The 15778-nt window shown below is 42.0% G+C and overlaps 1 protein-coding gene across 7 annotated transcripts in view; it reads right to left on the bottom strand.

Annotated features, from left to right (window-relative positions):
- AIM2 (absent in melanoma 2) overlaps positions 1-15778 on the bottom strand; it is a 154907-nt gene that overhangs the window by 64000 nt on the left and 75129 nt on the right. For 2 of the 7 annotated variants that reach the window (XM_037825622.1, XM_037825623.1), the window contains exon 1: positions 6117-6317. The exons of 4 other annotated variants lie outside the window; for them this stretch is intronic. The gene's annotated coding sequence lies outside the window, so the exon portion shown is untranslated. Of the gene's footprint in view, positions 1-6116; positions 6337-15778 lie in introns of those variants that run through there. One more of the 7 variants, XM_037825621.1, reaches the window with a different exon arrangement.

The following is a 15778-nucleotide window of genomic DNA, read 5'->3' as shown; positions in this document are numbered from 1 at the left end:
GACCATCCATTTCTAGAAGTTTCCCTTCACCCCAAACAAAAACCCCTACTCTCATTTCTTAACTCCCCATTGCCCCTTCCCCCACTTCTTGGAACCCCTACTCTACTCTTCATCTGTATAGTCATATTCTCTGATACTTTCTTTGTGTTTACCATGGAGCTTAAATTCAATATCTTAAATCTACTTGTTTTTCTTTGAAACCAACTTAACTTCAATAGGACATGTAAACTGTGTTCCTGTACTCCTCCATTCTCCCACCTTTATGTAGTTCTTGTCAAAAATTACATATTTAACATTGAGTCCAAAACCACCAATTTATCATTACAGTTTATGTATTTTAGATCCTGTAGGAAGTAAATAGTGGAGTGATAAATCAACAATACAGTAGTATTGGTATTTATATTTACCATGTGATCTTTACTGGAAATCTTTATTTCTTCATGTGGTTTCAGTCAATTGTTTAGTGTCCCTTCCTTTCAGCCTGCTTAGGACTGATCTACTGGTGATGAAGTCCCTCAGCTTTTGATTGTCCGGGAATGTTTTCATCTCCCCCTCATTTTTATCCTTCAGGTGTTTGTGAATTCTCCAAGTCTCTGATGGTTATTGACTTCTATTTGTATTCCATTATGGTCAGAGAATGTGCTTTGAACAAATTCATTTTTTTATTTTTTATTTTATTGAGGCTTGTTTTTATGACCCCACATACAGTCCATTCTGGAGAAAGATCCATGATCACTAGTGAAGAATGGGTGTCCCAATGACCTGGGATGTAATATTCTATATATGTCTGTTGAAATTCTCTACATCTCTCTCTCCTTTCTTTGTTTCTCTGTCTGTAGGGCTCTCTTTAGTATCTGAAGTAGGGCAGGTCTTTTATTAGCAAACTCTCTCAGCATTTGTTTGTCTGTGAAAAATTTAAGCTCTCCCTCAAATTTGAAGGAGAGTTTTGCTGGATAAAGTATTCTTGGTTGGAAATTTTTCTCTCTCAGAATTTTAAATATGTCATGCCATTGCCATCTTGCCTCCATGGTGGCCGCTGAGTAGTCACTACTTAATCTTATGTTGTTTCCCTTGTATGTGGTGAATTGCTTTTCTCTTGCTGCTTTCAGAACTTGCTCCTTCTCTTCAGTATTTGACAGTCTGATCAGAATATGTCTTGGAGTGGGTTTATCTGGATTTATTCTATTTGGAGTTCGCTGGGCATTTATGCTTTGTGTATTTATATTGTGTAGAAGGTTTGGGAAGTTTTCCCCAACAATTTCTTTGAATACTCTTTCTAGACCTTTACCCTTCTCCTCCCCTTCTGGGACACCAATGAGTCTTAAATTTGGATGTTTTATTTTATCTATCATATCCCTGAGATCCATTTTGATTTTTTCAATTTTTTTCCCCATTCTTTCTTTCGTTCTTTCATTCTCTGTTCTGTGCTCCTCGAGGAGGCTGAGTTGTTGTTCAACCTCCTCTAATCTTGTATTATGAGTATCCAGAGTCTTTTTAATGTGGCCAACAGTTTCTTTAATTTCCATAAGATCTATTTTTTTATTTACTCTTGCAATATCTTCTTTATGCTCTTCTAGGGTCTTCTTTAGGTCTTTTATATTCTGTGCCATGCTCTTCTTCAAGTCCTTTATATCCCGTGCCATACTCTCATTGCCTGTGTGTAGTTCTTTGATTAATTGGGCCAAGAACAGTGTGTCTTCTGATCTTTTGATTTGAGTGTTTGGGTTCGGGTTCTCCATGTTGTCTGGTTTTATCATATGCTTTAAGATTTTCTGTTGTTTTTGGTCTCTTGACATTTGCTTTACTTGATCTTTAATTTGTTAGAATTGCAGCTTGGTGACATACACTTTCTCTAACTAACCAGCACATGGTGTCCATGAGTCACTTATTCCCCTCAAGTCAGTTCTCCCCAACTTTGTGGTATGTGGAGATCTGATTCTTTTGGGGTCCAATTGGTGCACTTAATTTGGGTGTGCTGTCAGTGCTGTCTGCCCTCAATGAGGGGTGTGTGCCTGAGCGGTTAGGGAGAAAGGGCAGGTTTAATAATCAAACCTCCCAGGTGTTCCCAGAGATTTAAGGCTGTTCTCTGCCACCAACCCAAAAGTCCTTGGTATTGGAGTAGTTTCCCTGGGATTTCCAAGCAGTTCCCCCCTCTCTGCTGTGCTTTTCCAGGACCTCTGCTGAGGTGGGGAGGGCCGTGCCACGTCACAAGTGAGAGCCGGCCTCCAGGGAAGCCCTGGGCCGCCGGGCTGTGTAGGGGCATTCCCAGCCCACTTCAAAGATGGTTGAATGGAGCGTGTTAACTTCCCCCTTTCCGCAGAGCTCCGCCCTCCCAGCTCCGGGACAATCAGCCATGGGTGTATTCAAGGCCACTGTCCACAGCCGATATTGTGTCTTGTGAGCGGTGCTGCGGGAAAGACTCCCTGTCAGGCTGGGTTTCTTGACTCTGCTCTGTGCTGTGTGTTTGGCCCAGGGCAGGAGTAGCCCCACCCACTGGGGAGATGGCTGCAAGTCATGCGTTTTTTTTTTTTTTTTCCTCTCCTTTTGGCTCCCCTTTGCTCCCCTGGACCCGAGACAATCAGCAGTGGGTGTGGGAAGGGGTATCCTCCACCCCAGACACCGAGGCGTTAGTCCAGACCGCACCCGTCTTATCTGCAGATGTTTCTGGGCTTCTTTTTTTTTTTTTAAAAAAATGCCAACTCACCATTTCCCCACACTGCAGCGTGGCCGAGGGACTCAGCCAACTCACTCACTCGTTTCAGAATGCAGACTCCTGGTTTCACCAAATGCATGTTCTCTGTGGCTTTAGCAGACCTTGTCTGGCTGGTGCTACTCTGGAATTGGTGTTCTGGGTCACTTTCTGGTTTTTTATCTAGTGTTTTCCACGGAGGTGATTTTTGCTCTGTCTCACCTAGCTGCCATCTTGCTGACTCCTTTCCATCCAGATTTAATTTTTCTGAGAGCCAGGATAGCTGTTCTCTTCTTCTAAACATATGGAACCCAGTAAATATTGGCCCCAGAGGTTCCTATTCACTCATACTCCATATTATAACCAGAAATAAATTTAATGATGATACCAGAAGACAGCATAGGGGAATAAAGAAAGGACCTTGTGGGGGTGGGGGGTGTGTGCATGTATCAGGCAAAGTGTGTTTGTGTCTTTATTTTGACCCAACATGTTCCAGTTTGCAAAAGCTTCAAGAATGCAATATACCACAAATGGATTGGCTTTTACAATGGGGGTTTATTAGTTCACAAATTTACAGTTCTAAGACCACGAAAATGTCCCAATTAAGGCATCCACAGGATGACATCTTCTCTGAAAAAAGGCCGACGGCATCTGGGGTTCCTCTGTCACATGGGAAAGCACATGGCCAGAGTCTGCTGGACCTTCTCTTCTAGGTTCTAGTTTCAAATGGCTCTCTCTCTCCAAAATGTCTCTGGATGTTTTTCTCGGCTCTCTGCTTGTTTCTCCTGGGGTGTTTCTGCCTAAGCATCTCTGGGCTTCTGTCTTAGCTTTTCTCTTGGCTTCTCCCGAGGGCAAACACTGGACTACATGTCTTACCTTCTCTCCAAAATGTCTTTCTCAGCTTCTCTGAGCTCTTTCTCTCCATGAGCACTCTTAAGGACCCCAGTAAAGGATTAAGACCCACCTTGAATGGGCAGGATCATACTTCCATGGAAACAATCTAATCAAATGGTCCCACCCACAATAGGTCTGCCCCCAAAAGAGTCGATTAAAAGAACATAGTCTTTTATGGCGTACATAATCGATCAAACCAGCACACGACAGTAGAGCTGCCAAGAATTGAGTGGCTATGGTGGAGTCAGTGACATGTTTTGTGTCTGGCTTTCAGCGTCTGGACAGGAGAAAACCATCAAAAATCAAACAAAAGGTAGAGTTGCAATAGCAGCAAAAGCTCAAAGCATCGGAAGCATAAACAGAGTTTAGATGAAAACTAAGAGGAAGAGTGATGTCTCATAGCTTTTAATCAGAGACATAATTGCTTCCTTATTTCCTATTACTGTCATATGTCTTTGGAATGTGTGTTTCATCACCAAGTCCTCACCAGGTCCTGGGCAACCAATTACATACATGGCTTGTAAACCTGCTCTGACAGGCTCCGAGAGCAGTCTCAGCCTGTATCAGAAACTATACTCCAGAAAGGGATATATGAAGGGATATATGCAAGAAACCAGTGTGCTCTGAGATTGAAACTGGGTAGAGGTAAGATTTTAAAAATAAGAGCGATTAAAAACTAGATGCTTCAGCCAATCTGGACTCCAAAATCCTCTACTTTTTCCTACCAATACAGATTGTGTGACAGGTTTCCTCATGGTAAGGGTGGAGCAGATTATAATTGACACAGTTGGTAAGATGAATTATCAGAGCAGGAGGGTTAAGCCTGTAGGCTATGGCCAATGTCTAAACAGAATACTTTTCGATTCTTTAGATGAGGAACAGGAGGGTGGCCATGGATGGACACAGGGAACCTTTGTTTATGTCTCCCTCAGATGATTTTATCACTGCTGCCACAGTTAATCCATCCAAAGAATCATCTTATGTTTTAGGTCCTCCATTTCCATTCCACCACGAAAAGTTCAGAATTCTCCCCAAATCTAATGCCTATCACTCATGTTGAAGCTGTGAAGAAGAGTCTTCTGATATTCCAAGGAGTTTGCCCTTCCAGAACAGGATTATAGCTAATGGTATATTTATAATAATATTCTTTCATCAATTACAAATGTACCATTTGAATAGAACATTCAAGATGTTAACAGTAGGATGGTATATGGGAGCACTGTATTTTCTGCAATATTTTTCTGTAAACATACAACTCTTCTATCAAAAAAAAAGTTTCTAATCCAGCTCCTATGCTATTTACAGATAACACACCTAAAGCATGAAAATACTGAAAGATTGAAAAGGAAAGAATGGGAAGAGATACATCAGGCAAATACTAACCAAAAAGTGGGTAGTACAGCTATATTAATATCAATCAAAGAAGACTTCAAGACAAATAGCATTATTAAGGATACAGTTTCTATAGAATGATTAATGATTAAGTTCACCAAAATAATACAACAATTCTAAACATGTAGGCACCTCATAAAATAGTATCAACAGATATAAACAATAATTGATAAACCTTCAGCAATAAATTGACAAATACACCATGATAGTGGTAGATTATAGCATACTTCTTTCAACAAATTAGAGTTCAAGCAAAAAAAAATCAGCAAAAATATAGAAGAGCTGAATAGCACAATTAACAACCTTGATCTGATGGAACATCTAGAAATATTTATTATATATTCAACAGGGCTATAGACGATGTCTTGACAAATTTCAAAGAATAGTTATAATATGAAATTAACTGGTTTCCCCAAATCCAGGAATTTAGCTGTAACTGTGGGAAAATTGGAATCCAATCTCAAATGGACTGAAATTTTCTGACATCTAAGAGACTGAAGGAAATAGAAATTCAACTGTGTAATAGAAAAATTTTATAAATCCACACTTCCTGCATATCTGAATTTGTGGAATAAGAGTTTATCTGCCAGGGTTTTTTTTGTTTTTTTTTTTTTCTTTTATTGCAAGAACACTGTATAATACAGTTTGTGCTCTGATATTTTTAACCTAATATCACATAATAGACCTTCTGACATGCCACTGTTCTTGTCTTTTTCCCAGGAATCGCTCCTCAGATCCTAAGTTTCTCCTGCCTCCATAAGCCAGACATCAAAAGCCCTCTTCTAAATATAAATCCATGTAAATAAGACGCCTACAAGCCAACACACCCAGAAAGCCAGAATTCCTTTTAGGCTCAGTCTGGGTCAACCCCTTGAACAGGTATTATTCTAATACCTGCTGCAGCCAAATGCATTTCCTTTTTTAAGGTCCTGAGACCTTACGGTGAAATAAAAGATGACATCTATTCCCCCAGTCAACTGAAGGTTTAGAATCAGACTACATGCAGCTTTTTCTTTTTTGGAATATAGTAAATACTAGCCTTTCTTCCCACCACAAAAACCTATAACTACTATTTCTCCTGATTTTCAGATTAGCAACTGGTTCCCTGAGCTTTTTCTAGAGAATTTCCCACAGGCCTTACCTTACTGGAATCTCTTCCACAACAGCTTAGCTGTGAACTCAGAGCTTCAGTAATGACTGTTAGCGTAGAAAGCTAGAGCTCTTCATTAATTAATGGTGGGCCATGATAAGAAGCGATTTTGAAAGATAACAAGGAAAAAGTGCCACTGGCTAGTTTAACTTAGAAAGTTGACCAGCCCTTGCCAATTACCAGTGTGCTGAGCCCTGGAAAGAGAGGTTGCAATTATTACAGGATTTGAAGTCTCCTCCCATCAAAGTTCTTAACTTCCTGTTTCTTGTTTCAGAGAAGTCTGACCAGTTTTTCTCCTATTAACTTCAAATTTCAGCCAAAGATGTTTTAGGCATGGAGAACTGAAAGCAAATAGCTCTTTCTCTGTTTTGTTTCCTGAATTTCAAGTACATTCCCAGCCTAGAGTAATGGTTCTCACAGTGTGACCCCTGGGGCAGCAGTAAACTTGTTAGAAATGTAAATTCTTGGGCCTCACCCCAGATCTACTGAATTAGAAACTTTAAAGTGATACCAGCAAACTGTTTTAAAAAGCTTTCCTCGGTGATTCTGACACACAGTGAAGTTTGAGAACCACTGCTTAAAACATTCCTGTCTGTCTTCCATGTGGGTCAGCAGATTCCTGCAGCCTTGGTTGAGGCTCAGGTTGCATTTATGGTTAAGTCAAGCAGAGAAGTGAGTGAACTGATAAAACCTGCCAGATAAATGTGGCAGGGGAAGTGGCTGTAGGAGATAATTGGTGATATTAGCATCACATTGTGGCCCTTGGAGTAAAGAATAGGTAGGTCTGAGATGAAGTCTAGATAATCTAATCCAGAGTTAGGCACACATAAAGTAATGTATCAGGTTTCCTAGAGCTATTCCCTACCATAAGTGCTTGTCCTGCATATGACAATGTTCCGCATGGTGTCAGCCTAATTATAAGGTAGAAGAAAAACTGGTAGACCGTGTTAAGAAACTTAAATTGATATTTAATTCATTCATTCATCTATGCCTTCATTCGACAGATATTCATTAAGAACCTATATGCTCAGCTTCATCTGCTAGAAATTTTAAGTAGCTATAGCAGGCCTCCTTAGCTCTCCACTCCTTCAGCAACTGCTTGGAGGTAGTTACGGTTTTCTTATAGTCATTTCTTGCCATTGCCTTGGATTGAGTTCTATCAACTCTAATGAATACAATAGGACTAAAAAATTTGATTATGCCTGTTCCGGTTTGCTAATGCTACCATTAAGCAAAATACCAGAAATGGATTGGCTTTTAAAAAGGGGACTTATTTGGTTCCAAATTTACAGTCTGAAGGTCATGAAAATGTCCAAATTAAGGCATCAACATGAGTATACCTTCATGGAAGGAAAGCCAATGGTGTTTGGAAAACCTCTATTAGCTGGGAAGGCATGTTGCTGGCATCTGCTGATCCCAGGTTGTTTTCCAGCTCCTCTCTCAACTCCTGTGCATTCTTCAAAATGTTGCTCTTGGGGCATTTTGTCCTCTCTAGCTTTTCCAGAACAAACTCTGGGCTAGTACCTCCAAAGCGTCATCAGAAGTCTGCTTTCAGTGGCCATCTCCAAAATGTCTCTCAAAGCCACAGCACCAAGCTCCCTCTGTCTGAGCTCTTAGAAGGCTCCCGTGATTTAATTAAGACCCATACTGAATGGGCGGGGCCACACATCCACAGAAATAATCCAATCAGAGTTATCACCTACACTTGGGTGGGTCACATCTCCATGGAAACAACCCAATCCAAAGGTTCCAACCTAATCAAGACTAAATACGTCTGCCCCCACAAGATTGCATCAAAGAACATGGCATATTGGGAGACATAATACATCCAAACCAGCACAATGCCCTTGGATATTGAGGACTAGTACTCGAATTGTAATACCGCTATGGATCTTCTTGTTTCAGACTGTCTGGTGTATACATGATCTGAAATTCGAATTCTGTAAGAAAAGAGCTCACCACATATCATAGGATTTCAGCTTTTTTTGGCCACTACAGTGACCATACCTCAGGGTTAAGAATGCAGGCCCCCTCAAGGCAGAGTAACTATGTAGACTTAAAGATAAGCAGTTATTATTCCTATCCCGAGTAAATGACACTTGCAAAACCAGCTATCTCAGCAAGTAAGCTTAAAGGTAGGGGTCTCCCAGATAGCATTTTCTTGAAACCAGTTGGATTGCATTATACAGTGTCATATCTATCTCTAGTAACTATGAAGGACGTGATGTGCTGGAAATGCTAAGATCTGAACACAAGAAGATTTCCTGAAAAAATCTGGTGCTGTGTAGCCAAGTGTGATGGTTAGGTTCATGTGTCTACTTGGCCAGGTGAGGGTGACCAGGTGTCTGGTCAAGCAAGCACTGGCCTAACCTTTACTGCAAGAACATTTGTGGTTGGTTAAAACCAGAAGGCTTGGTTGGATCACGTGGTCCGTGGGGCCCGCGGCAACTACATCCAAGAGGGACACTTTGAAGAATGCATAGGAGCTGCTGATGAGAGACATTTTGAAGATGGTCATTGAAAGCAGACTCTTGCTCTGGAGAAGCTAAGAGAGGACAAATACCCCAAGTGCAACTAAGAGTGACATTTTTGAGGAACTGCAGCCTAGAGAGGAATGTCCTGGGAGAAAGACATTTTGAAACCAGAACTTTGGAGCAGATGCCAGCCACGTGCCTTCCCAGCTAACAGAAGTTTTCCAGACACCACTGGCCATCCTCCAGTGAAGGTACCCGACTGCCGATGTGTTTACCTTGGACACTTTATGGCCTTAAGACTGTAACTGTGTAACCAAATAAACCCCCTTTTATAAAAGCCAATTCGTCTCTGGTGTTTTGCATTCTGGAAGCATTAGCAAACTAGAAGAGATTTTGGTACCAGAGCAGTGGGGTGCTTTTGCTGCTGAGTTTGCAAACACCAAACATGTTGGAGTGGCTTTTTAAATGGATAAGGGGAAGATTCTGGAAAAACTGTGAAGAGTTTGATAGAAAAGGCCTTAACTGCTTTGAAGAGACTGTTTGTGGAAATATGGACTCTAAAGATACTTCTGACGAGGCCTTGAACAGAAATGATGAATGTGCTATTGTGAACTGGAAAGCGGCAGAGAATTTGGCAAAATTGAGTCCTGTTGTCAGATGGAAGGAAGAATTTGAAAGTGACAACCTCGAATACCTAGCTGAGGAGATCTCCAGACTATGTGTGGAGGATGTACCCTGGCTTCTCCTTGCAGCTTATAGTAAAATGCGAGTGGAGAGAGATAAACTTAGAACTGAACTCTTGGGTTCAAAGAAACCAGAAGCTGATGGCTTCGAAAATTACGAGCTTCCAGGGGGTGGAATCCCAGAATCCCAGCCACCATTTCAGTACAAGCCAAGATTGGAAAAGGAGTTAAGCAGAAAGGATTTGTGCAAAGTCCTATTTTCTGACAGCTTTGACCCCTGTGTGCTTCACACAAAGCCAACAGAATTTTTGCAAGATCTTTACAGACAGAGCCATTGCTGGTCTGGACTGGAGGAGACAGAGAAGGAACAAATTGAAGGAAAAATGTCTTCAAAGACAGAGCCATGGAGGCTGAGGTCTGGAGTCAAGAGGCCTTGGGCTGGGAGAGCGGAGTGGCCCACACACATGGAAAGGGTGAGTTTGCCCTGGAGGTCGAAAGTGGGCATTCCGCCTTGATGCTCTGATAGAGTTTTGCCACCCCAGGCCCCAAATAGGATGGAGCACATTCCCAGGGAATTGGGGAGAGCCTGGCTGCCACCCCACTGTTCTGAAGGGGTTGAGCATGTGCCCCAGAGATGGAAGGGAATCTGGGTGCTGCCCTGATGTTTGAGGAGGGTGGGGCCGAGAAGGTGGTCTCCCCAATGTGTGGATATGTTGGAGAACTCACCCCTAGCGTTTGGAGAGGAAAGGGCTGCCACAAAGGCCCTTAGGAAGGGTTAGACTCCCGCTCTCTCAAGCCCTAAGGATGCAATGTCATTCTGTAAACAACTCTCAGACTTTGAAATCTAATGGAGTTTGTCCTGTGGGTTTTAGGAACTGTTTTCGTCCTGTTAGCCCTGTTTTCCTTACTCTTTTTCCTTATGGCAATGGGAATGTTTATCCTATGAATATCCCTCCTTTGTATACTGGAAGCACATAAGTTGTTCTAAGTTCACAGATCCACAGGTAAAGGAAAATTATGCGTTAGGACTGACCACACCTATAACTGATTTTGGTGGAATCTTGTACTTAACTATTGTTACTGAAATGATTTAAGTTTCTGTGATATTGTTGTGGGATGAATGTATTTTGTAAATGGAAAGATAATGTCATTTTGGGGTACAGGGGGTGGAATGTGCCAGCTTGAATGCATTATGTCCCCCAAAATGCCATTATCTTTGATGTAATCTTGTGTGGGCAGATGTATCAGTGTTAATTACATTGTAATTCTTTGAGTGTTTCCATGGAAATGTGCCCCACCCAACTGTGGATGATGACTCTGATTGGATAACTACCATGGAGGTGTTACCCCACTCATTCAGGGTGGGTCTAAATTAAATCACTGGAGCCATAGAAATGAGCTGACAAACAGAAGAAACTCAGTGCAGCTGAGAGTGACATTTTGAAGGGGAGCTACAGCCAAGAGGGACACTCCGAAGAAAGCACAGGAGCTGCAGATGAGAGACATTTTGAAGATGGCCATTGAAAGCAGACTCTTGCTCCGGAGAAGCTAAGAGAGGACAATTACCACAAGTGCAACTAAGAGTGACATTTTTGAGGAACTGCAGCCTAGAGAGGAACATCCTGGGAGAAAGCTATTTTGAAACCAGAACTTTAGAGCAGACGCCAGCCACGTGCCTTCCCAGTTAACAGAGGTTTTCCAGGCACCATTGCCCATCCTCCAGTGAAGGTACCTGATTGCTGATGCATTACTTTGGACTCTTTATGGCCTTAAGACTGTAACTGTGTAACCAAATAAACCCCCTTTTATAAAAGCCAATCCATTTCTGGTGTTTTGCATTCTGGTAACATTAGCAGACTAGAACACCCCCCCCCCAGCAGGTGGACTGGGAACTTGGAGTTCCCCTAAATTCTTTGCTTTATAGATGAACTTCTCAAAGTTTTAGTAACCCCAAATGAGAAAATAAAGAAGAAAATAAGTCCCATGAATGGTCCCTTCAGTCACCACAGCCCCTGCCCTCTGGGTGGGGCCCTGACTAAAACACAGATGCATTAGGCTGCTGGAGGCTGAGATTCCTCCTGCAAGATTAAGGCCCTGCCCCTTCCATATCCAACCACAAAGCCCTTCGATTGAAAACTGCAGCCCTAAATCTTCTGTTCGAGGTTTTTTTTCTCTAGAGAAAAGGCACTTAAGAGTAGGCTGAGTGACCTTAGGTGAGTCTTTGACCCTCCTTGGGTTTCAGGCCCCCCAGAGGTGAGACCAGCCGCTACCTTCAGGCATGCCCAGCTTCAGACATACTCCACTGCCCTCCCTCTGTGCTTGGCTGACTCTGCGCCTCCTGCTTGAGAAGCTGTCCTTGCCACCTGCCTTGTCCGCTGGTTAGGATCTCCCCATGGTTTTGTCCCCAGCACCACCACCCCAAGTCTCCACTGTGCCTCCCCCTCTCTCACTCCACCCTGTTTTAATCGTCTCTTCACTTCTGTCTCCACTGTTAGACTGTTAGCTCCAGGAGGGCCAAGGACTTGTCTCATTCATCTCGATATCTCCGGGGTCTGCACATCCTAGCACAACAAAAGTAAATGTTTGTTGGTTGAATTAACGTTACTCTTCTGTGAGTGTCCAGTTCTGCAGCAAAGGGTGGCTTGCTGTTGGGGGCCCCTGAGATAGCTGCCCAGGCCCAGGGTGAGTAGGAGGAAACCAGTTATGGTTAGCCACCAGGGACATTCCATTCATGCCAACTGCTTTACCAGATAGACTCAGGAGGGGTGAGGGATAACCCCCATCTCCAGCAGCTGCCTAGCAGAGACTTGCCTGAGGCTTCTTCTGAACCTGTGTGAGCCCAGCTCCAGTATAAGTGGAGTTTCACAGAAGTATTTGTACCTGTTTGTTCTAGCATATCCATCTTTTGTGAACATTTGGCCACATCAACAAATACTCTCTGAAATCTTAGGGAGATATCTTTAGGTAGATATCTTTAGGACCCAAAATGAGTTTTGCTTTCTTTTTGGTTCTGTTTCAATTTGTTACAATGAGCACATACTTTCTTATTTGGAAAAAAAAAAAAATCTATTTTTAAGTTCTTCACCATGATTTTTAAATTACTACATAGGTTTCCATTTTGAGGCTATAACTTAATTTAGCTGTGCCCAGTCAGTTCAGGGGAATATGAAGGTTCAGTTTCTCAAAGTGTGGCACCCCAGAAATACACAGGGTGTTTGTTATGCATGCTGAGGTTTGAGAACAGGCTTTCCAGAAAGATAGATCACTCACCCTGGGTTCCTATTGTTACATGACCTTGGGTGGATAAGTGGGCCTCTCTGTGTCTTTCTTATTTATTTAAAGTGGTTGATAACAGTACCTACCTGGCAAAGGTGTCATGGGGGAGTGACTGAGGTAAAGGATGGAAGGTGAGCATAGTGCAAGCACTTGCAGAACTTCACAAGACACCGTTGCTGCCTAGCTGTCTATTCAATCAGAGAGTTAAATTTCCTTCTCTGTTCTACAGATTCAGGGTCTCCAGTGAGCTTGGCCCCTGTGTAGGGCCAGGCAGAGGTTGGTGACAGGAGTCAGACCCCTTTCAGAACCAAAAGGCAAGCTTGCTGAGTGCAGGAAACACAACAGGCAGGTCTGGTTCCTGGTCTACACCAAGCCCAAAGCTGCAATGCTGAAGTCTGAACTCAGGGACTGAGGAGATTCATGGATGAAGTTTCCCACTCCACCCAGAAACACAGAGGCACACTTACTTTTGGCCAGAGGCCTTTTTTCCCCTCTCTTATTGGAGTTTATGGGTAAAAGTGGAGCTCAGTCTGGGAGCCTATCTCTCCCAAAGTTAGCAGAGGCCTGTGAGAATGATGCCAAACCAAAGGAAAGAATTCCTAGAGTCCTGCTCCCATTTTATAGCTGAGGAGACAGAGCCAATGGGGGCCTGCTGTGTGTCAGTAGCTCAAGGCCATATAGATGGCTCCTGGTTAACCACCAGGCTTTGCTGCCTCTGGGCAAGCTGTAACAAACTGCAGTGAACATCATTAGAATGGCCTGAAGGGGGTCATTCTGTTAAAATCTTGTGTCTGAAAACCAGACTGAAAACTAGATACCCAAATGCAAAAAAAAAATGAAGGCAGGCCCCTACCTCACACCATATACAAAAATTAACTCAAAATGGATCAAAAACCTAAATGTAAGACCCCTAGAAAAAAACATAAGAAAGCATCTGCAGGATCTTGTGTTAGAAACTGTTTCTTAGATTTCACACCAAAAGCACAAGCAGTGAAAGAAAAAATAGATAAAGGGGACCTCACAAAAATGAAAAACTTTTGTGCATCATAGGATTTCATCATGAAAGTAAAAAGATACCTTAAAGAAGAGTGAAAATATTTGGAAACCACATATCTAATAAAGTTTTAATATCCAGAATATATAAAGAAATCACACAACTCAACCGCAAAAAGACAACCCAATTAAAAAATGGGGAAAAGACTTGAATAGACATTTCTCCAAGAAGTTATGCAAATGGCTGAAAAGCACATGAAAAGGTGCTCAACATCATTCACCATTAAGGAAATGACAAATTAAAATCACAGTGAGATACCATTTTATACCCACTAGAATGACTAGACTCAAAAAAAAAATGGAAAATAAGTATTGGAGGGGGTGTGGAGAAATAGGAACCCTCATTCATTGTTGATAGGAAAGTAAAATGGTGCAGCCACTGTGGAAATCAGTGTGGTGCTTCCTCAGAAAGCTAAGTACAGAAGGACCATATGGCCTGGCAATTCCATTTCTAGATATATATCCAAAAGAATTGAAGGCAGGGACTTGAATAGATATTTGTACACCAATGTTCATAGCAGCATTATTCACAATTACCAAAAGATGGAAGCAACCCAGAGTCCGTCAACAGATGAATGGATAAATAAAATGTGATACATAAATAAAATGTGGAACATTATTCGGCCCTAAAAATGGAATGAAGTCCTGATACATGCATGGATGTATGTATGAACATGGATGAATCCTGAAGACATCATGTTGAGTGAAATAAGACAGACACAAAAGGACAAATATTGTATGATCTCACTGATATGAAATAATTAGAATAACCAAATTCATAGAGTCAGAAACTAGAATATAGGTTACCAGGGGCTGGGGAGAGAGTAAGAAACGGGGAGTTAATGCTTAATTGGTACAAAATTTCTGTTTGGGGTGATGGAAAAGTTTTGGTAATGGATGATGATAATGGTAGCACAACATTGTGAATGTAATCAACACCACTGAAGTATATATGCGAATGTGGTTAGAAGGGGAAATTTTAGGTTGTATATATGTTACTAGAATAAAACTTTTTTAAAAAATTAATAAAACAAAACAAGCAAACAAAAACCCAGGCTTGTTTATTATATCATCAGTTGATTGCATCTGCGGTTGATTGTAACAACGAAAGGCATGCCTTCCACAATGAGAGAATCCAATCAGCTGGATTAATCAGTGAAGACTTTAACGGGAAAAGAGAGAACTTTCACTTTTTCTTCAGCCAGGCAGCCTCTCCTGGGAAGTTCATTGAAGATCTTCATCGGAGTTGCCAGCTCACTGCCGCCCTATGGAATTTGGACTCATGCATCCTGTCCTATGGAACTTGCACCCATGCATCCCTAAAGTTCATGTGGCACTTTTATAAAATCTCATATTTACAGATATTTCCTGTTGATTCTGTTTCCCTAGAGAACCCTAACTAATACAGCTTGGTACCTGGAGTGGTTCTTGAGAAACAGAATCTTAAAATGGGCTTTTACAATTGGTTTTCTAGTCTGATTAGATTCAAAAGCACTAATGACTCCTTTTCCATTTGACTCCTTTTCCAATAATCAAGATGGCACTGAAGTCCATGGCATGAGTTCGCAATGGAGATATGCAAAATATCACCATTTGATTCTCCTAATCATACTCTTGTATGAGGCAAAGCTCTGGGTGACAGTGTTTTTGACACCATAACAGAGTTTTGTGGAGTTAAGAGGTATAATGATGTTCGCTGATTGCTCTTAGATATGCTGGATAAAGTTATAAGAGAAAGGGACAAGCTGAAGGCTTCAAATTTGAAACTTAAATGCCCAGTAACAGATGTAAAGGTTTCTATTTGTGCCCTGAAAGAAAATCTTATTTCCTGTGGCTGCAGACTTGAGATCTCTGAAAACCAGACCCAGAGTCTCATTGTGCGAGTAGATTTACAATGTAAACTAAAATTTCAGCCTCTCAGTGTGTCTGCTTTTAAAGAAAAGGCATTGATTGGAAAAAAATGGGGTCCTGAAAATTGGGATGGGGACATATGGGATAATAATAATGGCAGTGGGTGCACTGGAACCCTGATTCTGCAGTCTTTGCTAGATATACCTGTAGTGGTCTGCCCTGAGGAAACAGCCCCCTACCCCAGCCCTCCATTCTGCCTTTATGAGACAGCTTCCCCACCTCCAGTCTGCCCTAAGGAGCCTGCCATCCAACCTCC

This window comes from Choloepus didactylus, chromosome 2 (assembly GCF_015220235.1).
Source record: "Choloepus didactylus isolate mChoDid1 chromosome 2, mChoDid1.pri, whole genome shotgun sequence".
Taxonomy (NCBI): Eukaryota; Metazoa; Chordata; class Mammalia; order Pilosa; family Megalonychidae; genus Choloepus; species Choloepus didactylus.
Note: the sequence above shows the minus strand (reverse complement) of the source record. Positions and strands in the feature narration are given on the sequence as shown.